This window comes from Chrysochloris asiatica, unplaced genomic scaffold (genome assembly GCF_000296735.1).
Source record: "Chrysochloris asiatica unplaced genomic scaffold, ChrAsi1.0 scaffold00101, whole genome shotgun sequence".
NCBI lineage: Eukaryota > Metazoa > Chordata > Mammalia > Afrosoricida > Chrysochloridae > Chrysochloris > Chrysochloris asiatica.
Window position 1 is genome coordinate 4,383,717 of NW_006408619.1, and position 9,339 is coordinate 4,393,055.

Sequence of the window (9,339 nt, forward strand, 5' to 3'; positions counted from 1 at the left end):
TTTTGCTCTCTTCACGTATGATGTTCTTGATGTCATCCCACAACTCTTCTGGTCTTCGGTCTTTAGTGTTTAATGTTTCAAATCTGTTCTTCAGATGATTTCTAAATTCAGGTGGGATAAATTTAAGGTAATATTTTGGCTCTTGTGGACTTGTTTTCATTTTCTTCAGCTTCAGTTTGAATTTGCATATCAGTAATTGATGGTCTGTTCCACAGTCTGTTATTAAGATATGCTGTATGCTAGGAACCCTGATGGTGCAGAGGTTAAGTGTTCAGCTACTAACCAGAGGTTTGGTAGTTTGAACCCATGCAACAGCTTTGCAGGAGAAAGACTTGATGACCTTCATTTGTAAAGATTACATCCTAGAAAACCCTATGGGGCAGGTTTAGTCTGCACTTGTGGTCTCTATGACTCAAAATTGGCTTGACTGGGCAGGGTTGATGAAATATGATGGGGATAGGTCTCTTGTGGTACAATAGTGAATAATTGCTATCAGGAATAACTGAGAGGGTTTGTAATGTAAAGATGGATGTTTTGTAACAAAAGGAGGGGTGTGGTTGACTTTGCAGTCCAGGAGCGGAGGTCCCTGGGACCACGAAGGGAGATGAGTGGAGTGTGGGACCCTAACCAGAGAAGCAGTGATGCCAGAAATGGAGGCAAAGACGATGATGTGGAGAGGTGGAGTGGCTGAGGATTCGGGACTCAGGGAGGGAAAAGGTCTGAAGGGCAGGTTTGCGGGATATACCCTTTCGTTATTTGATGATGCATGGAGGGGATTGTAACAATGGCAATGAAATGATATACGATAGGATGAGTGTAAAGCTAGTGGTCTCCCATGTAAACTATCACATAATTCACAATAAAACACTTAAAACAAAATGCCTTGAGAATACCTAACAGCAACTATAGGGTGTTCTGCTTGGTGCAGGCTTTATAATCGACTTGTCAGGTAGATGGTTTCTTTATTTCTTACACTGCCTTAATATTTTAGTAATAGAAATATAGTCCAGAACAGCTAAGTAGTTCAACCAAGGTTACCCAGATAGTAAATGGAAAGTCAAAATTCAAATCAACAGCTAGATGACCCTGAAGCTCCTACTTTGCCTTGAGGTTGCCAGAGAAATACATTCATTTCTGGAGCACTTACCAATTTGTTGTTGATGATAACCTTAATAATAGACAACAGATATCAAGTGCTTATTATATGCTAAGCTTTGAAGTATCTACTTTGCATGAGTAGACTTCAAAATGTTAGTGAAAAGAAAGGGAAGGAAAAGAGAATGGGATATTTCCACAAACTTTTTGAAGCCCCTCTTATGTATTACCACACTGAATTCTCTGAACTATGACATGATGGGGCATTAGTCATAGTTTTGCTTTTCATATAAAGACTGAATCATAGAGGTCTGAAGTAACTTGCTCAGGGTCACTCAGCCCTGGTCAACTTCAGGGACTACACAACCACAGCAGAGAGGTACTGAAGAGTCTGTCCATTGATCAGAAGTGACCAGGTAAGGAAGGGCCTACAAGTGTGGTGATGAAGGTTCCAGAAGTCTACTTACTGGTGTCCCTCATTCCTAGTACTGGGACTATTAAATGCTCTGTTAATGGTTTTCATATCTCCTCAGCTTTAGGCCATGTTTCCATTCAAAACGGTGTGATGAAGTTTCTAGATATGGCAAGATGAGAAATAGATATAACCACATCCTTGTTGCTGTTGTAGTTGGTTGGTATGCTGGGGAAACCAAGATTCAAAAGACAGCCAAGCATCTTAACATTATTTTCCCCTTTTCTCATTCTAAGCATGTCTCAATCCCTGTTGTTCCAATATTGTACATCCATCATTATTTACCTCTGTTCCACTTAGCCCATGCAAACCTGCCTAATGGTTTTCCCATCCACCTTGTTTTTCCATTCCCCACTCCCTTCTTATGTATTGCCGCCCCCCCTAGCACTGGACTATCCTGTGTCTCTTTGCTACCCTCTGCTCTACCTTCCTCTCCCTCCCATCACTACACCCCCACATCCCATTTACCAACAAAGAACCCCCCTTTTCTTAGTCTTTTACAGTAGTGGTCCTATGCAGTATTTCTCCTTTTCTGACTGAGTAATTTCACTCAACATAATGTCCTCAAGGTTCATCCATGTTATGTGGTGGCTTGCAGCTTCCTTGTTGTTCTTCAAGGTAGCATAATATTCGATTGTGTGTATGTGGGCACTTAGGCTGTCTCCATCTTTTTGCTATTGTAAACAGTGCTGCTATGAACATTGGTGTGCATATAAATTCACTTTTGAAGGGCTTAGAGTAAGACTATAAGGGGAGTGGATCACTTTGACACTTGAGAGATATTTTTACCTTTCACACAAGCATCTAAATGTGGTGTGGGAGTCCTGGTGTGGCGGCACTGTAGGATAAGCCCTGGCTCCATGAGTAATTTGAACTGCAGGGTTAGTTGTTCAGATCTACCACCTGCCCCTTGGAAACAGGGTCGCTATGAGTTGGAATCAACTCGATGACACTCAACAAAATCAACACACCATCGAGCAATAGTTTTTAAATCCTATAAAGAGTAACCTTTTTTTTTTTTTTTCAGTTGGGATCAAAGGTCACTGTACAATATGTGGGAAATATAAACTATAAAAATACATGTTGCTAAAAGGGATCACTAGTTTTGTTCCAACTCAGGACCCAGTGTACACTAGAACACAATGCTGCCCAATTCTACAGCATCCTCACAATCATTGTTATGTTTGAGCCCATCATTGAAGACACTGTGCTAACTCATGTCTCCTTTTACTTCTTTATACTGAAAAGTAGTGATAATCATCATTATTCCTCCAAAGTACTATTGATAGCTTGGCATATTCTCAGTTTGTTTTTTTTTTTGTTTAACTGAGTGCCAATGTCTGGAGTAATGTGATCTGTACTAAGAAAAAACATTGGAATCTCAGTTAATAAATACCTGTGGCAAAAATAAGAATGTCATTAGGTCATGTTCCAGACTGAAAATTAGTTACAAGTAAGGTTCTGGCAGATTATAACCCAGAGAACATGGTAGAAACAGTAGAATGTAAAAGGGTGAATTGCAAGTGAGGGCAAGGGTATATCCTCATTGTTTGTGGTTTTTCTAAAGAAAAACTGGGCAGAGAAGACCTCTAGCTGGAGGTCTCAGAGAGGGGCTTATGGAACAAGGAATCATTGAGAAAGCAGTGCCAGGGATGATTATAAGGTAGAGTTGGAGTAGGGATGAGGTGTTGAAATGAAAGGGTCTCAAAAATTCCTCTCTGTCCACCCTACCCCCATTCTCAAAGCAATTTACGATACCTCAATTAGTCTTGGTGTGGCGCGATGAGCTAATGCGCCAAACTGCAAAGCCGTTTGAACTGCAAGGTCTGAGGTTTGACCTCCCCAGCTGCTCCTTGGAAACCCTATACTGGGTCACTATGGGTCTGAATCGATTAGATGGCACTTCACAACAATTCACAACAACAACAATTAGTCCTGGTGTGGTGCTGTGAGATGATGCACGATCTCCATTATTTGAGAACCACACGAAGGCACTTAATAATGTGGTGGTTGGAACTGCGGTTGCCTTGCCAGGACCAGACTGATTTCATGGGCTTTAGACGGCCCGTGGCTGTGGGATAATGCACTGGACCTGAAGGTCACTTTGAACCCCAAGTTCGGAGGTTCGAACTCACCAGCTGTTCCTTGGAAACCCTATACAGGGTCACTATGAGTTAGAATAGAATAGACTTGATGGCACTTCACAACAACAATTAGCCCTGGGGTGGTGCTGTAGTATAAGCACTGGACTTTTAGCCACAAGATCAGAGATTCAAACTCCCTAGTCATGCCTCAGAAGCTCTATATAGGGTCTCTATGAGTTCGAACTGACTCTAAGGCACTTAACAACAATGTACTCAGGAAATTACAAATTAATTAGCAGGGATTTCCCTCTTAAGAAAATCTGAGGTGGAGGAAGCCTCTGTGTAAGTAGACTAAAGTAGAGTTGTTCTTTTCCAACAGGGTTGGGGGACCTAGGACCCCTTCTCACCTCTAAACCCTGAGCTCATCCAAAACAGAATTTAGAAAAAACCACATTTTCTACTATCTGTTTGCTGCCACTTGGAGAAGCAGTTTTCATCTCAATTCTTCGAGAACATCTCTAATCCAGTGATCCCAGTGACCCCCATTTTATTTCTTGACTCGCTCCCCGATTGTTCATTCACCCTCAGTTTGATGAATCCCCTCTTGCAGTGCTTTGAATACTTAATGACTTCTGCAATGCTCCCCAAGTCATTCTCAGAGAAAGATTGACTTGTATAGGGTTGGGGAGGGAGAAGGAGTTTAGCAATTTCCAATGTTAGTAAACATTGTAGTTTGTTGCGGATTAACAGGAAATCATGAATAAAATCTTTGGGATGTGATAAGGGGTTTTTCTCTCAATTTAAGGATTTATTTTTCACCCTCCAAAAAAACCTAGTAGATGAAGGTTATAAGATAATACATTATTAGTACTATTCCCTTAAATCAGATGACAAACAGAAGCCATTAACCTTTTTCTGCCCACAGAGGCATTTGTAACCTTGGCATCTTTTCAGCAGGTGAAACTTTCCTTTAATACCTCATACTTAACCCACAATTTGCTTCTAAACATCTGGTATTGGGTAGGCTGAAACATCGTTTAGGCAGTGAAGAATTTTAGTGCTTCGTGGCCAGGACCAGCCAGGGAGAGAAATATTTTTGATACAAATGAGAAATTTAGGGGGTGGGGGCACACCTACATAACAAACATGAAGGCAGAGGCAATGCGGGTGGCGGCAGCTGGAACAAAACAGCGTGTTCTAGTGAGGGAACTCAGGAGACCACCTATGCCAGTTGCCCAGGCCTAAGTGTTTGTAGTCATCCCATTTACCTTAAGGAGTGCATGAGAACAAGCAACAAGCCGCGCTACTGGGAGCGGGTCAGTGCCTTATAGACTCACAGCCTAAGTGGGGAAAGTTAACAGCCAGAGAATGCATCAGTCTCTGGCTGGACCCTGGCAGCTTTGTTGAGAGCCGCTTGTTTGTGGAACACAGATGTGCAGATTTTGGAGTGGCTGCTGATAAGAGTAAGTTTCCTGAAGACAGTGTGGTCACTGGACGCAGCCGAATCAATGGAAGATTGGTTTATGTCTTCAGTCAGGATTTTACAGTGTTTGAAGGGAGTCTATCAGGAGTACACGACCAGAAGATCTGCAAAGTTATGGACCAGACCTTGGCGATAGGGACTCCAGTGATTGGACCGAATGATTATGGAAGACCACGGATCCAGGAAGGGGTGGAGCCTTGGCTGGCTGTGCAGACTTCTTTCTGAGGAATGTCTCAGCATCTGGAGTCATCTCACAGATTTCTCAGATCATGGGCCAGTGTGCTGGTGGGGCCGTCTACTCCCCAGCACTAACAGACTTCACATTCATGGTAAAGGACACTTCCTAACTGTTCATCACTGGCGCTGATGTTGTGAAGTCGGCTACCAATGAGAATGTTACCCAGGAAGAGCTTGGTGGTACCAAGACCCACACCACCATGTCATGCGTGGCCCACAGAGCTTTTGAAAATGATGCTAATGCTCTGTGTAGTCTGTGAGAGTTCTTAAACTATCTGCCTGTCAGCAATCAGGACCCCGCTCCCATCCATGAATGCCACAATTCCAGTGACCATCTGGTTTCTGAGCTTGACACAATTGTCCCTATGGAGTCCACCAAATCCTATAACATGGAGGTCATCATACACACTATTGTTGATGAGTAAGAGTTTTTTGAGATCATGCCCAATTATGCTAAGAACATCATTCATGGTTTTGCAAGAATGAACGTAAGGACTGTTGGAATTGTTGGCAACCAACCCAAAGTGGCCCCAGGATGCCTAGATATTAATTCATTTGTGAAAGGAGGTCATTTTGTCCAGTTCTGGGCTGTGTTCAACACTCCACTCATCACTTTTGTTGGTGTCCCAGGAATTCTGCCTGGCACAGCCCAGTAGTATGGGGCATCATGCGACATGGCGCCAAGCTGCTGTACACATTTGCTGAGGCAACTGTCACCAAGGTCACAGTCATCCCCAGGAAGGCCTATGGAGGTGCCTATTATGTCACCTTTGTGGTGATACCAATTACGCCTGGCACACAGCAGAGATTGCAGTCATGGGAGCAAAGGATGCTGTGGAGATCATCTTCAAAGGGCATGAGAAAGTGGAGGCTGCTCAGAGTATAGTGAGAAATTTGCCAACTCTTTTCCTGAAGCCATGAGAGGGTTTGTTGATGACATCATCCAACCTTCTTCCACTCCTGCGGAATCTGCAGTGATCCCAATGTCTTGGCCAGCAAGAAGGTGCAAAGGCCATGGAGGAAACATGCAAATATTCCTTTGTAAACAAATCAAAGGAGAATGAACTAAAAACTAAATTACCGTCTGGCCATTTACACCCCATCTCTGCCTTTTGTAATCATGAAGCTGGGAAGCTAAATACCAGTAATAACTTGAATTGACTAAGTTTATTAAATTAGACTAGATAGGGCTCCTTTGTCAAAAAAAAAAAAAAAAATTCTTAAAAGAGATAATGAAGGTGATTTAAACTTTCCACTAACACATCACTAGATAACTAAAGTTCATCACTCTCAGTCAGGGTTGTGACAGAATGAAATGCTGTAAAAAGGTAAAAAACAAAACAAAAATCAACTGCACAAATGGATGGAAAATCACAGTGGGTCTCTGTCAAGCCTGACAGTTCAGAATTTGACAAACAGGTAGAAATAAGAGTCGTATTAATATTATGAGGAAGTTCCTCTGGAAGAAAACATTGAGTTTTCCATGTTTTTCTTACACTCATGAGTACTTACAGTGACTTAGGGAGAAATCTGACTTGGAGCGGAAATCTTGTTTATCCGATTTCAGTTTACGGAGTCTCCTTTGTGCACAACCTGCCAGAACTAAGGATTGTCTTATAAACTAGAGTGAACGGCCCCACCTTTGATAAATGGGGAAATGTAAGCGAGAGGTCAGAGCTACATTTCTAGCTCTTAATCATCTGGATGTTGTTGTTAAGTGTCGTCGAGTCGGTTCCGACCCATAGTGACCTTGTATAGGGTTTCTGAGGAGCCGCTGGTGGGCTTGAACTGCCAACCTTGCAGTTCAAACGGCTGTACCGTCTGGTGCATTAACCCGCAGCACCTTACCAGGACTGGATGTTGTTGTGTGCTGAGACGTTGGTTCCCACTCATAGTGACCCTGCACAGTGTTTCCGAGGTTGTAAATCTTTACAGGAGCAGAAAACCTCATCCTTCTCCTGAGGAAAAGCTACTAGTTTCGAACTGCTGACCCCGAGGTTAGTAGCCTGATTCCTAAGCACTACCCTACCAGAATTCCTGTAACACACCAAGACCACAGGGACGGAGATGATCACACATGTACCACAGAGCTCTGAACTGGTACATGTTTGCTCACCTACCTTCTGGCCCTGGGAGCTTCATCTGAAAGTAGCTTATGGGGACTGTTAGGGAGGTCTCTTGAATTTTTCTTCCCTTAGTGTCTCCTGAAAGAGAATTTAAACTGCATCTTGACAAAATTGGGGAATCACACACTTATCCCACAAAATAAAGTCTCATGGAAGGTCTCAATCAGAAACATTTTACTAAAAAGTAAATCATGGTGTTGAGGAGGTAGACAGTTGGTTCTACCAACAGCTGTGTTCCATAGTGTGTTTGATAACTTGGCGTTGTGTATGTGTGTGCTTTGGGTGAAAGTTTACAGAGAAAGTTGATTTTTGGTTCAAACAATTCATACACATTCTGTTTTGTGGCTGATTACAATTCCCACAATGCACTGGCAATCCTACTCTTGCTTACCCTTGTCTCCTCTTCCTTTCTGTCTGTTGGGCTGTATCCCTGGGTGTATGCTGCCATTTAGACCTTGTGTGGTTCATTGGTCTAAGGAATGTAGAGCTTCCTATTGGTGTTACAAGGAGCTCTGGTAGCCTAATGGTTATGAATCGGGCTGCTAACCTCAAGGTTGGCAGTTTGAAACTATCAGCCATTCTGAGGGAGAAAGATGAGGCTTTCTACTCCTGTAAAGATTTGTAGCCTTGGAAACCCTGTGCAGGGTCATATGAGTCAGAACCAACTCCATGGTATTTAACAACAAAAACATTTGGTATTGTTTCCTGGTTTGGTGCTGTGGGTTAATACACCGACTACAAAACCGTTTGAATTGCAAGGTCGGTGGTTCAAGCTCTCACTAACTACTCCTTGGAAACCCGATACAGGGTCACTTTGGGTTGGAACCGACTCAATGGCACTTAACAACAACAGTGGTATTGTGGAGTCCATGTGTGGCATTGTGGGCTAATACATCAGACTGTAAAGTCATTTGAGCTGCAAGGTCGGAGGTTCAGGCTCACCAGTTGCTCCTTGGAAACCCTATACAGGGTTGCTATGGGTTAGAACCAATTCGATGGCACTTAACAATAACAACAATTGTTGTTATGGTTAAGGGCTGGGCTGCTCATCAGAAAGATGCAAAAAAAGCAATGACAGCAAAGATAAAAAATGTAGGACAATAAATGCTGGTGAGGATGCAGAAAGACTGGGATCCTCCTACATTGTTGGTCGGATTTTAAAATGGTCCAACCACTCTGGAAAGCAATATGGTGCTTCCTCAGAAGGTTGGAAATAGAAATACCTTATGATCCAGCAATTCCTCTACTTGGTATTTACCTATAAGAAATACAAGCCATAACACGAGTAGGTATATGCACACCAATGATCATAGCAGCACTATTTTTAATACCAAAAAGATGGAGACAGCCTAAATGCCCATCAATTAAAGAATGGATAAACAAACTGTGGTACATACACACAATGGAATATTATACTACCTTGAAGAATAACAAGGAAGCTGCAAACCACCGCATAACATGGATGAACCTTGAGGACATTTTGCTGAGTGAAATTAGTCGGTCAGAAAAGCAGAAATACTGCATAAGACCATTATTGTAAAAAAATGAAAAAAAGAACTCACCCAAAGGGGAAAAAAATAACTATATATATAACTGTTGATCACCAGGATGTATGGGATGGAAGGAGAGGAGGGAGGGGAAGATAGAGCACAAGGTACAGAATAGACACAGAAAAGCTTGTATGCTGGGAGGAGGGGCTGGCAATACACAAGAAGAGGGAGGGGATTAGAAGAACACGGCGGATGGGAGAACACTTAGGCAGGTTCACATGGGTTAAGTGGGACTTAGGTAAATTATGATGTATGCACAACCTTGGAATAACAGGGCTTTGGAATACAGGGA

The 9,339-nt window shown here is 42.6% G+C and overlaps 1 protein-coding gene and 1 pseudogene across 1 annotated transcript in view; both read left to right on the top strand.

Annotated features, from left to right (window-relative positions):
* Positions 1–6,416, top strand: part of LOC102814606 — a 16,767-nt pseudogene extending 10,351 nt beyond the window's left edge.
* LOC102818791 (cytosolic carboxypeptidase 4-like) overlaps positions 1–9,339 on the top strand; it is a 1,058,651-nt gene that overhangs the window by 172,694 nt on the left and 876,618 nt on the right. The window lies entirely within an intron of this gene.